Raw genomic sequence first — 16,641 nt, forward strand, 5'->3', positions numbered from 1 at the left:
TCATTTCCAAATAGTTGGATATATTCTAAATATCTTACTTTTACTGATTTCTAGTATAATTACATTGTTTACATAAAATACTCTGCATGATTGTAATACTTTAAACTTTATTAATGTTTTATGACCCAGCACATAGTCTGTGTGAAAAGGCCATGCATACTCGGGAAAGGAAATTAAACCTTCCAACTACACTTTTGGCTTTGTCTATATTTTTCTTGAGTTCTATCAATCCTTGTTCAATGTAGTGTGTCCTATGTATTTAGTAATGGACCCTTTGATCATCATTTAGTGCCACAGTTTGTCTTTCGTAATATTCCCTTTTAAGTCAACTTTGGCTAATACTAATATAGGCAAGCTTAATGTGTGCATGGTATATTTTTGTCCATCCTTCTACTTTCTACCTCTCTGTGTATTTATGTTTAAAATCAATCTCTTATAAATTGTACATAGTTGCATTTTGCTTTTCTATCCAATCCTACAATATTTACTTTTTATTTATATTTTTAATTCATTTACATTTAATGTAATTATTTATATGGATGTTTTTAAATATAGCACATTGATATTTGTTTTCTATTTTACCCCTCTCTTCTGTGGTGGGTAAAGGGGAATAATGAAGGATTTAGTTGTTTTAAAATATATAGAATTCTAACTTTTAGCTATACCTCATTTTAGGATGTTTAGAGATCAAAATACTCATCCTTAATTTTTCACAATCTATATAGAATATTACATCACTACATGTATAACACAACACTCTTACAACACTATAATTAATGAATTCTCCTCTTTGTACTACATCTATCCCACTTTGTTCTATGTGCTATATATTTCATTTTCATACATACTATAAACCCCATTTTAAATTATTATTGTTTAAATAGCCAATTCATTTTGAAAATTTCAGATAAACAGCTTTTTATATTTACTGTGTAGTTACTTTCACATCATTCATTCCTTTCTATAGATATTAATTTTCATCTGATGTCATTTCCCTTTTGCCTGAAGAACTTTATCATTAATATGTTTTCCAGTGTGGGTCTAATAGCAACAAACGCTTTCAACTTCATCTGTCTAAAACTGTCTTGATTTAACCTTCATTTTTAAGTCAATTTTCACTGGACATAGAACTTTAGGTAGAGCGTTTTTCCCCCAATACATTATGCCATTTTAATTCTGTCCTTCATATTTCTGTTGAGAAGGCAGTCATCATTCTTATAGCTGTCCTGCTGTATATAATGTGGGATTTTTCCCCTCTGGGTGCTTTTAAAATGTTCTCTTCCCTCTTTAGAATTAAGAAATTTTACTCCACAATACCTAGGTGTAATTTTCTTTGGATTTATCTTTCTTGGGATTCACTGGCTTCCCTGGAACTGAGGATTTATTTTGTTTGTTTTTAAAATCCAAGTTGAGAGTATTATAGCCATTATTTATTGATATTTTTCAGTGCTATTTCCCTTCTTTTATTCTTTTGAGATCCAACAACAAAATGCTATTCTTGATCCTGGCATATAGGTCATTGAGACTGTTTATATTTTTTTCAGTTTTTAAAAATTTCTCTGTGCTTCTTTTGTTTAATTTCTATTGACCTCTTTTCGAGTTTACAGATTCTTCTATTGCATTAAATATTCTGTTAATAGTATCTTATAAATTTCTTGATTTCAGGTACTGTGTATTTTATTTCTAGAGTTTCTATTTGACTGTTTGTAAGTTTCCATATCTCTTTTTAAAATTTCTGATCCCTTTATCCATTTTCTACCTATTCCTATGGTTTTTGACATATTTATCATTTTAATTCCAACATTTCAGTTATCATTAGGTATCTTTCTATTTACTATTTTTTTCTCAGAACTATGTATGTACAGTAAGTTTTATGTTACACTGGATATTATGGATATGTTAGTCTGTATTCTATTATCTTCCTCTGAAAAGTATTATTTTCTAGTGTACAGTTAAATAACTGGTAGATCCCTTTTATTTCTTAGGCTTAGTTTTGGGTTTTATTACAATAGGTTGATTTCAGTTTGCGTTTATTCATGAGGTATAGTCATTACAATGGGAAGTAACCCTTCCTTCAAACATGTGTGCTTTCTGCTGTTTTAATGGAATGCTGAAGTGTTTTAAATCTCTTAGTGGAATTTGAACTTGAACTTGCTCTTTGAGCACCAGGCAGTTTCTGCTAACTCTGCATTCTTTCAGCCTCCTAGCTTTGCTTAGCCATGTTCTTTGGATTCTCATCCCACACTTGTAAAGTTGAGAAATTAACCTTTGGACAGTTTTAAGTATATTTCCAGATTTATTATTATCAGCAATTGTTACCAATTATTAAAAATTTGTTATCATCAATCAATTTAGGATTATAAGCTACTTTACCATTATTGGAAACTAAAAGTATGTCTTAGAAAAGCACACAAAAAGTACAGATTATAAATAAAAAATAATTAAAAATCACCCAGGCAATCCATAAAAACTAAGGAAATATAAATAAAGTATGGACGTTCATTATTAATAATATCTCATTACTGGTTCATTATTTATAACAAATGTACCATACCAATGTAAGATGTTAATAGGAGAAACTGGGTATGGGGCAAATGGTAATTTTCTGTACTTTTTCAATTTTTTTGTAAATCTAAACTGTGTTAAAAAACAAAATCCATTTAAAAAATCATTCATAATCTTCAGTAAACTATAGAATGGCATCATATCGTATATATAGCTTGAGATTCATTTATCTTCTGTTAACACATTTTAAGCAATTTCGCATCTATTGAAATATTTTTCAAATATGCACATTGACGGATACAAGTTATTTTATCACATGAATATGTAATGATTTTTAAGTATTCTTTTGTTACATTTATGATCATTTTCCCATGTTTTAAGCTTATAATATTACAATGTACATTATGGGACAAATTCCAGAATTACAATTACTGAGTCAAGGTTAAGAAAATTTTTTGCTATTGATACATAATCGCAAAATTGCTCTTTATAACATTCTGCAATATGCTTATCTTCTCACCAAAAGACTACCTTATTCAGTGAGTCTATCACACCTAAATTATGCTAGATTATTTGTTTAAATTGACCCAAAGTGAATGAGAATGGATTTTTTTCTCCCTACAATCTTAATACATATTTTGGTATTACATTTATCTTGCCAACCTGATAAATAAAATGTTTCTGTGTATTTTAATCTGCATTATGTAAGTGAAGGCCTCCCTTTTCTATGCTATGTTTCATCAGCTACCACATTTCTTCCCTCTGATTAGCTTTTAAACATACATTTATTGAGCACTTACTACATACCAGACACTGGCTGGTGCAGTAGATATAATGGTGAGCAAGAGATATATCTCATGGGGCTGCGAGTCTATTATGAGAGATAGAAGTTAATCAAATGCTTGTATAGAGTGTGAAGTTAGAATTGTTACACAAAGTGCTGTGAAGCTGAATATAAAAAGCCAAAAAAACAAAAGAGAAACACCCTGAAATTTCGTACTCATGTCTTCTGCCCATGTTTTTATTGGAGTGTTTTTTTTTTAAGAAATCCCTTAGAGTTTACTTTACTGATCATTGTTGAGTATTTTGTTTTGATTCTGTAAGAATCAAATAATTCTATATGGAAAAAAATAAAAGTCCACACAGAAAATTAAAATGCCTAAGTGTATACAAAAATTGTTGAGCTGCTTTAAGCACTGTGCCTTTTCCAACAGGATGGCTGTGGAATTGCAGAGTATTGACAACAGAGTACAACACCAGCTCTTCTTCATTCCACAAACTCCTGCCACTCGTACTTGTGCCACAAATACGGTCTCCATGATTATTTGTGATCGCATTGAAAGCTGCCCTGATATTCTGTGTGTAGGATTTAAACATCTCATTGAAGAAGTCTAGGGATTTATAACAAGCATTGTTAGCCAGTTCAGTTGCAGAAAGGGGATGGCAATATTTGGCACTCCCATGACATGCTAGACTATCTAATCACCATGTAACTGACCCCCGCACCATAAGCTAATCTTCGCTGTCTTCTCCATTTGCTCACTCTCTACAGAAAATAATATCAAGAACTAAAGTGTATAAGATTGGCAGTTTTGCCACTTGACATCATGTCAAGATCTAGGCAAAACCTACTATTACACACGGTTCCTAAGACAAACATTTAATTATACATGTAAGACACTGCCAAAAAAGAAACAAACATGAAGAATAAATGATGAGCTACATTTCATTAAGATTTCTTGATAGAGGCAAATGATAACACAGCTTTTAAGGATAATTAGAATCATAACACAGCCTAAAGGGACAGCACAGGCAGGTTAGATAACAGAGCTACCCTTTTTCAGAAATGCATACGTACTACAAATTAAAGGAGGCCTAGGATGTCAAACTTGTGACGGAAATAGCCTGATCCAATAGGTTACATTCTACATTTTTCCACAGTGTTAAAATTTACTCTGACATTTAATAACCATTTCATGAAGAAAGATTTTTTGAAACACAAAATAGGTCAATTTAGAAAAAACAGATTATAGAATTTAGGCAATGTTATCATAAACATTATTCAGTCCTTACACTTCCTTTCTACAATGAGAAATTATACGAAGGCATGTTAGCCAAAGACTCCAAATTCTTAAAGACCAACTCTAGGCTTTACCCCCTGATTCCATTCCTGGGGTAGGTAGAAATCTAATATAGTCCTCAAGATTTCCCATCCCCTGGTGTCCACATCCTATATATTAATGCTTCCTGAAACTGTGATTGGGACAGATTTTACTCCTGTGATTAGATCATGTAATATGACCAAATAAATTTAAGAAAGGGAGATTATCTAGGATGTGCCTAATCTAATCACACAAGCCCTTTAAAACAGTTTTGTCTGGCTAGGGATGGAAAAGGAAGGTAGAGACCTGGAATATAAGGATTTGGAATGCAGTTCCTGGCTTGAAGATTGAGGGAACGATGTAGCAAATAATAAGGGCAGCCTTTAGCAATTGAGAGGAGCCCCTGGCTGAAAGCCAGCAAGAAAATGGGGACCTCAGTCCTATAACTGTAAGGAACTGACTTCTGCCCATAACAAGGAGGAGCTTGAAAGTGGACTTTTTTTTCCCTTGAGCCTCCACAGGACAACTCAGCCCAACCAACATCTTGATTTTATCCTCTGAGGCTCTAAGCAGAGAACCGAGTTACACAATATCCAGACTTTCAACCTATAGAACTTTGAGATAATAAATGGCTGCTGGTTTAAGGCACTAAGCTGTAGTAATTTATTACACAGCAGTAGAAATTAACATAATTCCAAAGGAGATCTGTTATGCCTGTGTGACCCTCTTGAGAGGAGAATTAAAGGGTTATAAATGGTACAGAACAAGCAAAATCTTAGTTCTTTTCAATATCTCTATTATTCCCCTAAAGTTAAAATGCTAAGTTAGTTCAGAAGAACACAATTAGGAGGCAGAAAGGACAGAGAGGCTCTTTACATTACTTGCAAACTACAGGTATTAAGCTAAGGGATTAAAAAATGCCTCTTGAAATTTGTATGGAGTCCCGCCCATCTCAGAGGTAGGAAACTACGTAGGCTTTCTGAGATGAAAGTCTAAGTCTGTACAACAGACTGTAAACTGCTACAGCAGCCCCTGCTCTCAGTCAATACCTGAACACCCGGATTCATGACTAAACTTATCGGGTAGTGGAACTAGTTTTGAATGCCCCATATTAAATAAAGTATCCCAAGTATAATGTTATAAGTTGATCCTTTTTTAATACCTACTGAATAAAGTATTATAAACTCTCGAAGACTTCCTGTACTCAATTTACAATCATCTCTAATGATGAAAAAGATCTATCAGCAACAAAGTATATTCGTTTTTAAGACTTTATTTTTTTTTTTAGAGCAGTTTTAGGTTCACAGTCAAGTTGAGAAGAAGGTATAGAGGTTTCCCGTATACTTCCTTCTTCCACACATGCATAGCCTCGCCCATGATCAACATCACCTTTCAGGGTGGTACATTTGTTAAAACTGATGAATCTATACTGACAGCATAACCAGTCAAGTCCACAGTTTACATTAGGGTTCACCGTTGGTGTTGTATGTTCTGTGGGTTTCAACAAGTATATAATGACATGTATCTACCACTATAGTATCATATAGAGTATTTTCACTTCCCTAAAAATCCTGTGTTCTGCCTATTCATCCCTTCAATCCCTGGAAACCACTGCTTTCTTTTTTTACTGTCTTCTTAGTTTTACATTTTTTAGAATATTATATAGTTGGAATCATATAATACACAGCCTTTTTAGATTAGCTTCTTTCACTTAATAGGCATTTAAAGTTCAACCATGTCTTTTCTGGCTTGATAGCTCATTTCATTTTAGCACTGAATAATGTTCCATTGTCTAGATGTATAATAGCTTATCCATTCACCTATGGAACATTATAATGGTTATTTCTAAAGCAATTATGAATAAAGCTTGTACAAACATCTGTGTATAGCTTTTTGTGCGGACGTAAATTTTCAACTGCTTTGGTAGATACCAAGGAGCGTGATTGCTAAATCATATGGTAACGCTATACTTAGTTTTGCAAGAAACCACCAAACTTTCTCCAAAGTGAATGTAACATTTTGCATTCCCACAAACAATAAATGAGAGCTCCTATTGTTCCACATCCTTTTCAACATTTGGTATCGTCAGAGTACTAGACTTTGGCCATACTACTAGATGTGTAGTGATATTTTATTGTTTTAATTTGCATTTCCCTGATGATATATGATGTGAAGCATCTTTTTCTTTTTTTTCTATCTTTTGTGAGGTGTCTATTCAGGACTTTGGCCTATTTTTTAATCAAGTTGGTTTCTTATTGTTGAGTTTTAAGAGTTCTTTGTATATTTTGAATAATAGTTCTTTATCAGAGTATGTCTTTTGCATATTTTTCGCCTAATCTGTGGCTTGTATTTATATTCTCTTGACAGTGTCTTTCAGAGCAGAAGTTTTTAATTTTAATGAAGTCTAGCTTATCAATTTTTTTTCACAAATTGTGACTTTGGTATAGTATTTAGAAAGTCATCACCATACCCAAGGTTATCCAGATTTTCTTGTATGCTGTCTTCTAGGTCATTTATAGTTTTGTACTTTACATTTATGTCTATGATCCATTTTGAGATAATTATTGTAACCATATCCATTTTTTAAGTTTCCAGAGAATCTTTATTTCTTTAGTTCACATGGCTTTCAAAAGCTTTGCCTCAGCTGACCTTCCTGCCTTCCAAGTTTCACTTACATCTACACTGGAAAAACTGAATTGCAGCCAACATAGCACAATGGCAGATGGGCGTCTAAGGGCAGCAGTCCCACCACTAGTGATGTTCTGAAGCCCGGATAGAGGGCATGTGTCATGAGAAGGCCGACACGAGCAGCTCTCTCACTGCTCACCAGGAAGCCTCATTACTTGATAACTCACCACTTTCAGGATCTGTCCCTGTGCCTTCCACACTCAAGAAGTCAATGCTTATGGTACTCTGAAAGTTGAGCCATCATTCAAGAAAAAATTCACATTAAATAAGCCTACAGAGACAGATAAGTATCTTTAAAGGCAGAAGTATAGTTGCTATAGGATAAAAAAAATTCACTTTGGCTTCGTGAGTATATATTTTCTCCGTGGACATGTCTAAATGTGAAGGTACTATTAATCAGAAAATTACTGCCAATATGGAACCAGAACCAAAATACTTAAATATAAGAGACAATGATAAATAGTTTGAAACCAAGAGTGATATGATGTTTAAGATCATGGACTCTGGAACTGGAATGAACCAGTTCAAATCTTGGCTCTTCTACTATCTAGCTATATGACTTTGATTACTTAAGCCTCAGTTTTCTCACTTGTAAAATAAGTATGATAATAAAAAATATTTATCTCCTAGAGTACAGTGTTTGGTGAGAGGAAGGGGAAGTACACTGTGCCAAAGCTCTTTGTTGTCTCATGTATTGATGAATCTATAGCACCTATAATTACTCCTGTTATAGAGTAAGTCCTATATAAATATTACCATCAGACTAGACAGAGTACACCATCAGCTTATATTCTTCATGGACAATATGTTAATTGGCATTATTAATACACACCCTCTATTCTGATACATATATTCTTTGTTTACATGTGGTAATAGTACTGAGGAGATACCTCACATCATCCAAGGACAAAAATAATACTACTAGCTAACATGCATTGGACCCTCAATGCTACTTGGCACTATTCTAAACTTTTTAAAAAATTAGATAATTTATAATTTGATCCTCAAACAATCCTATGAGGTAGACACTATTATCATCTTTATTTTAAGATTAAGTGACTGAGACAACAGAGGTTGAGTAATTTGGACAAAATTCCACAGCTAGTAAGCTGTAAAGCCAGGATTCAATTTAACCTCCTTGCTACTCAAAATGAGGTCTGTGAAGCTGCAGCTTCCATACCTGCTGGGAGCTTGTTAGACATGCAGAACTGCAGGACCAACCCCAGACCTACTAGATCAGGATTTTCATGTGGACAAAATCCCCAGGAAATTTATATACACCCTAAGGTTTGAGAAGCAGAGATCTAAGTCCCTATGGCATGCTGCCTCTACATATGTTAACTTATTCAAGCCCCACAACAAAACTATGAGGTAAGAGTTCAATATGCTTATATTATACAGGAGAAAAATGAGGCAGAAGTAAATTGCCCAGTGTCTCATGGCTAGTTACTGGCAGGGCGGCCATTTAAACTCAGGCTTTCTCAGTACAGAGATTTGATCTCTCTTAAAGCAATGTACTTTGCTATCCTGATGCAACTTTCAAATTGTTGGTTTATAGCAGAAAACTGATTTCAAAATGATGCTTGCTATTTTTGCCTGCTTTGCTTTGGGAACATGGCCAGCCCCATAGCAGGTCTTGGGAAATTGCTTTAAAATATTTGGATGATTTTCACAAATTCTTCAGCTAGAAAAATGTCCCAGTAACAGAAGGAAAGCCCAACACACATACAATTCATCATCTTGAGTTGCAGCTTTCTATACCAGGTTGTATCATTTGGAAGAAAAAAAATTGCTTCCCTTATAGTCTACTTGCTGTCAATTTCCTAAAGAAAGAAGCAAAGATCCTTGACCTGAAAGCAAAAGACTACAAGATCCCGTTCTGAGAATGGTCAGGAGCCCCTCTCCCACCCTGCCATGCACACTCCTTGCTTGTGAGTTCCTGAATTCTAAAGAGAAAACTGAAGTAGAGGGAGTGAGCCTTGTGAGAGAGTTCTTTATTCATTTTGCCTTACCTAAAGGAGAAAAGATAACATGTTTGGAAATATGAGCCAAGTTCAAGTTAAGCACTTCTGTCTTTTGATATACAATTTCTACAAAGGAAACAATTAACCAGACACTCTGTATAGCACTTTATACCCATTTTCTAGTTTAATCCTCACAATAACTCTATGAGGTAGACCCCCCTATCACTGGAAGTAGCCAGCAGGTGAAAATGCAAACATTGGAATCCTCCTGTTCTTATTTCAGAACCCACACTCTTAACCTCCAGGATGGATTCCCAGCTATGGCTTCATAACTCTGTTAAGAACATGAATCAGACTACATTTGTTGAGCTGGATTTTTGTTTGATTGTTCTAGAAGAAACAAGGTGATCCCGCATGGGCACAAATTTGGTTTCATCTATCAGCAGGTTCACCTGTGTAAGTCATAGATACTTAGTTCAATCTCTCAATCAGGAACAATTTATTCAATTTTGATAATTGCTGCATTTACAGCTCCACTTACAGATAAAAATGACACCTAAAAAATCTTTGACCATAGTGTATTTTTTTTTCTTTCAATATAAATAGTACTTTCAATTTAAGAAACAAATTTGAGAAACAAAAATGTACTCTAGAAAGATTGGTCCTTCAGTATAAACATTTGGTTTCTGGGCCTCTGCTTCATTTAAAATGAACTGTTTCTCAATAGCATCTTCCATGAGTATGGCTTAGAAGTTCTGACACTATTGAATTTAATTTAAGTAAATTCATGCTTTTAAATTAAAAAGAAAAGTCACATATAAGCCGCCCATCTGGCTAACTACTCAGAATTAGGAACCTTCCTGGGCCCTACGTGGTTACCTGCCTAAATCCCAGTCAGTCTAGCTATCGACTCACTGTGAAAAAATATTAAGAATTAAGATATACAAAGTATAAACATGTTAATGTTTTATCAAAGTAATATAAGCATATATTTGAAAAGCTGAAACAAGAAGAGCAGTTACCATAATGAAAGACCTCTTTCCATCCCCAAACAATGACCCACTTTCAAGAGGCAACCACTTATTAAAAATTATAAATACTTCAAATGGATAATAATAGTGTAGACAATCATACACCACTCACATCTTAGGTTTTACCAGATTTTAACATTTTGCCATGTTTTAAAAACCATGCTATAATAAACACTAGAGATTTTTCCTTGGGTACCTGAGGGAGAATAGACATAGAATTGCTGATTTTTTGGCATATATACATCTTTAACTTTGCAAGGTATTATAATTATATCTCTCAAATAGTTGTAAAAAATTAAACTCCCACTTTCCTGTATAATATTTGCCATTTCTCCAAAATCTTGACATTTGTCAATCATCTATCGCTGCACCAGTATCACCCTTTGATAATTAATAGGCTTTGGGAATATCTTAATATCTAGTAAAGTCTCTCCTACCTCTCACTTTATTCTTCATAATTGTTTAAGCTACTCTTGGCACTTTATTCCTCCATATAAATTTTTGGATTACTTTGTCAACATCTGTGAAAAACCCCTATGGTACTTTTGATGGTAGCTGCATGTTATTAATATATTAATTGCATAAGTACTTACATATTTACAACAATAAGTTTTTTGTCCATGCACAAAGAAAGCATTACAATTTATTAGGCCTTTTAATGCCAAATGACTCTGTAAAAGTCTTATACATCTTTTCTTCGATTTATTTTTGATTACCTGTATTAGCCAAGAATCTTATTTGCAGAAAATAAAATCCCTTCTAGCTAGTTTGATCAGATAACAAATGAATAAACAAAAAACATTTAAAAAGGATACTATGTAGCTTATAGGGTTTGCAGTAGGGCCAGAGAACCAAGTTCTGTGCTCCTGCCAAGAGGAACATAGGCGAAAAGCTAAACCCTAAGGCTCCTGCAGAGAAAACTTTCTGCTACTGTTGCTGCTGCTACTCTGCAAGGGAGCTAGGATGCCGGAGCCTGACCACAGAAACTTGCTCAGAACTCACTCCAAATGCCACCAGCCTTGCCCTAAGAATCAAACTTGAGTAGAGCTCCCTCTTCCATTTCATCATGCCCAGCTCTCAGTCTCTTGCTGGTGATTCTTCATGGGACTGGGAAATAGGAAGCAACTTAACTGTAAAAAAGACATGCACTTGCAGCCTCCACAGGAAAGGAGGATACTCAAGAAGCGGTAGGCTTTTAAAAAGCATTGTATTTTTTGAAATTAGATTTAGACTGTTTCTGCTAGAAACAGAAATGCTCTTAGTTTAAATATTGATTTTTTTTCCCCCAGAAGCCTTACCGAACACTTACTAGAGCTAATGGCTTATAGATAATTTTGAATTTTGCAAGTAGTGAATCATGTATCAAGCAAATTTCAGGGATATATTGTTCTTCCTAATTTCTTTTTATTCTAGCCTCAATTTTAGTTAAAGGGCCAGTATAATGTAGAATAGAAGTAATGCTAGTTTTATTTTGCTTTTGAATGTGAAGAAAATCATTCTGATGTTTCCCCATTACACATGAGATTGCAGACGTTCACACTTTTTTTTAACAGCTTTAACTAGAAATGGCTATTAAATTTCATCAAATGCTTTTTAATACAACCATTTAGATAATCACATGGTTTCTCCTAAAGGGAACATCTATTTTATAATCCAAACTAGGACAGTTTTTGACAGTGAAAGAAGATGCTGTTAATCATTATGTCAGGACATCAGGTATAAACTTTAATTGTCCCTGGCAAACTGAGACTAATGGGCCACCATAGTCTTTTTTCTTTCACACATTAATGTGGTAAATTATATTAATAGGTTTTTATATTGTAAAAATATCCTGGGAATAAGGCTGGGCATGGTGGCTCACACCTGTAATCCTAGTGCTCTGGGAGACTGAGGCAGAAGGATCACTTGAAAGTAGATGACAAGGGAAGAACAAAGGAACACAGGAGCTATGAAACAAGCAGAAAACAAATAACAAAATGGCAGTAGTTAAGTCTTTACCTATTAATAATCTTGAATATAAATGGATTAAATTCTCCAATCAAAAGACATTGATTGGCTGAGAAGATTAAAAACAAACAAACATGATCCAACTAGAAGCTACCCACAAGAGACCCACTTAAGCTTTAAGGACACACATAGGCTGAATGTGAAGGGATGGAAGAAGATATCCCAGGTAAATCGTAACTGAAAGAGATCAAGAAGTGGACCTATTTATAACTAATAAAATAGTTATAGAGACAAGAGACAAAGAAGGTCATTATTTAATGATGGAGGGGTCAATTCAGCAAGAGGATATAACAATTGTAAATATATGTACCCAACATTGGAGCACCTAAATACATAAATATTAATGGACATCAGTGAGCAACAGAACAGTACTAGTAAGGAATTTCAATACCCCACTTTCAGCAATGGGTAGATCAACCAGACAGAAAATTCACAAGGAAATGCTGGACTTGAATTACATTTTTGACCAAATGGACCGAACAGACATATACAGAACTTTCTATCCAACAGCAGAATATACCTTTTTCTTCAATGGACATGGAACATTTTCCAGAATAGACTGTATGTTTGGCCACAAAGCAAGTCAAAAAACTCAAGATTGAAATAATATCTAGTATTGTTTCAGGCCATAATGGTATGAAACTAGAAATTAAAAACAGGAGGAATCTTGGAAAATTCACAAATATGTGGAAATTAAACAACATGATCCTGAACAACCAATGAGCCAAAGAAGAAATCAAAAGGGAAATTAAGAGTATCTTGAAACAAAAGACAATGGAAAAACAACATACCAAAATCTGTGGGATGCAGCAAAAGTAGTTCTAAGAGGAAAGTAAGTCTATAGCAATAAATAACTACATTGAAAAAGAAGAAAGATCCCAAATAAACAGTTTAACATTATGCCTCAAGGAACCAGACAAAGAATAAACCAAAGCCCAAATTAGCAAAAGAAATAAAAATCAAACAGAAATAAATCACATAGAGAACAGAAAAAAACATAGAAAGAACTAAGAAAACTAAGAGCTAGTCTAAGAAAAAAAAGACGACTCAAAATAAAAAAATAAAAATGAAAAAATTACAATAGATACCTCATAAATAAAAAGGATCATAAGGGACTATTATGAACAACTATATGCCTTATTAGGATTTTTGCATGTAAGTTCATGAATGAAAAATGATTACTAAGTTTTTCTACTCTAAGCTGGCTTTGGCTTCAAATTTACAGGAGCCATGTAAATTGAACCGAGAACATTTATTTTTCTGTCTCTAGCATTTATTATATGAACTGTTTTCTTGAAGGTTTGGACTGCTTGCAAAAACAAAAGGGCTCATGATTTTTTATGTGAGGTTAAATTTTAATTTCTGCCTTAATATTCCAATGAGCAGGTCTATTACAGTTTTCTATTTATTCAAATTGGCCTTATTTTTATAGAAAATTGTCTGGTTAATAGTTTCAATTTTATAGAACAAAGTTGTTCATAGTGTTTTTCTCATGCATTTGTTTAGTCTCTAATCTACTTTTCACTTCTTACATTCAATATTTTGCTTTTGCCTTTTCTTATTTAATACCAGAAATTTTTCTGTGTTTCCAAACAAAATATTTTGATGTACATATCGGTTTCCATTTTCTGTATTGTTGATTTCTGTTCTTTGTTATTCCCTTTGTTTGGCTTTCTTGGGATTTATTCTGCTTTTTTTCCCCAATTTGTTCAGTAAAATGCTAAAATAATTAATTTTCTATATGTCTTTAGGTGCAGATTTTATGGTGTAAATTTTTTCATAAGTGCTCTTAATTTAGCTACATTCCACAAATTTTGATATAAAGACCTATTGGTTGTCAGTAAATTCTAAATTATTTTCTGTTTTCCATAATAACCATTTTCAATGATTTTTTGTTTTAATGATTGTGATTGCTACTTTCTAATTTCCAAATTATGTATTTGTACCATTTTTTTAATTCACAAATTTTGGCATTGCCTAGTAATTCTTTGATGTGATAGATGACAACTCATATCAATCACCCTCACATGCCACCATTCATTTTTTATGCACCTTCAGATTTGCCAAATGTATTGGAGGAAAATCAGCCATGTATTTGGGGCCACTGAAGCCCCTGACTTATAAATCTGAATTTATAGCTTCTTGCCCCAAATCAACAAATAATCCCACAGGAAAATCAGCTGCAGAATTATCAGGTTACATTTTTAGCAGTTCTCTTTTCCTTGGAATCTTGGCCTCTTTGGTTATCATTTATTTGGCCACCCTCTAATATTAATACTTTTAAATAGATATATATTTTTAAATTTATAAATTAAATTGAATTTCCTAGTTGTTCTCATGGGAGCAATAATCTTCTGTCTGCTAATCCAACCAACCTGGAAGGAGAAATCCTTGTTTCTGTTCTCTGAATTATTTTTGTTTCCTCCAGGTGAGTTTTTCATTTTGGTTTATTTTTGGTTTTCCCTTTGTATGATATTTTCAGATTTTATCAAATATCTGGTAACCCTTCTTTGGTTTTTTAAATCCACATTTAACGATAGCTAACAGCACTGTATAAATCACCCATCAGTAATCTTAATTTTTAAGATAAGCAGGTAGGTGCTGATATGCTCGGGTCTCTACTCACCCATTGCAGAATGCAGAAGGCTTTGAGTCATTATCGCTCATACTATCAATCTTATTTTTTAGATATTTGTTCAATTTTCTAATTAAAAACTTCCTTTACCCACATCAACCAAAGCCTTGCGGGCACCCATTCTGGATGGGAAATAGGGGTGGGGTAGGATAGTGAATGGGGTGAAGAAAGTAGTAAATGTCTTGGGCTGTGGAGCCCGTGTAATCTCCGCCCCGATTACTTAACTCTGCCCGTGTAGAGGGCAAATCAGCTGTAAACAATATATGAATGAATGAGGCAGCTGGCCAGATTTGGCCTGTGGGTCATAAGTTGCCAATTCATGGCTCTGAAGAAATAATTGATTCATATCTGGCCATCTCTGGCTGCTTTAGATTAGTCTGACTTGCCATTACTATTTCTAGAAAATGTAAGAATTGGAGATAAGAAAATTATAGACATGATTTCTACCATTAATACATATCACTCTGTACCTATTTATGAATTTATCAAAGTGTAGTCACAGACTCTTAAGAAATCTATACTTTTAAAAATGTATCCTCACCAAAATAAATAAGGAAAAAGAATAGTTTAAGCATCCACTTTGAAAAAGATGAGATAACTGAAATGTCTTTATTCATCCATTGTAGAAATAAAACATTTTGGAACAGAAACAAATCATCTCAGACTTTTCTATTCCAAAGCAAATCATCTTCTAAAAATACATCAAAGTGATTGCATTTCTTGGTCCCAAATAGGGTCAATTTAATTATTTTTCTTATTTTAGTGAAACAAGACCAAACTACAGCCTTACTGCTTTTTTTTTCTTTCTTCTTTTCAGACACCAGGATCTTAAACATTTCAGTACTTTAAGAAAAAAATACATTTATCCTTAGAAGTTTCAATTTAATATCAGAAATATAGAAACTTCTAAAGGACACAGCATGTTGCTCAGAACTTAATTACTTGGAGAGATGGGGGAGTGGTTCATGTCTATAGCCATTTTATTGTGAATAGTGCACAGAAAAATTGAAAAATTACTCTCCTGGTATTAGAAACAACTATTATTAATAGATTCAACAAAGTCACTCATGTCATTGAAAAATGAGTGATTCTGACGTGTGCCTTGTTTCACTTTTATCTTACTCATTAATCTAAATGAAAATATCAACCAAGATTCATGTTGGAACTACATTCATTTGCTACCATTAGTTGGTTATGGGTATATGAGTTCAGTTAAAAAAAAAAATCAATGAAAGCATTCTGTGCAAATCAATTGGCTATATTGCATTTATAGTAAATAGCATCGTGCATTATTTTTTATAAACTGTGCTACACATTTTATATCAGTAAAATGCATTTTTGAAAACCTGTATATATACACACATTTTTTTCAGAGAGCCATTTGTTAAATATTTACCAGCATACCACTGATTAATCTGAAGATATTAAAGATGCAGGAAGTCAACGTATAGTTGAACAGGGTTCCTAGAGGGCACCATGATTTTTTTTGCTATGGAAGGTCAACTGTACAGGGATGAGGCCTGGTAAGAATCACTGAACATTATGGAGAAGAATGTACAGAAGTATATGTGATCAAAAACATAATTTTGGTTTCTGGAAGTGGATGATCACCACTGAATTGGGAGGCATAGATGGCTTTGACTAGTCCTAATGTTCCAAAGGCAATTCTGGCATAGATAGCTTTGCTGTCATAAGAAGGTGATATCCTT

Source organism: Lemur catta, chromosome 12 (genome assembly GCF_020740605.2).
Source record: "Lemur catta isolate mLemCat1 chromosome 12, mLemCat1.pri, whole genome shotgun sequence".
NCBI classification, from domain to species: Eukaryota; Metazoa; Chordata; class Mammalia; order Primates; family Lemuridae; genus Lemur; species Lemur catta.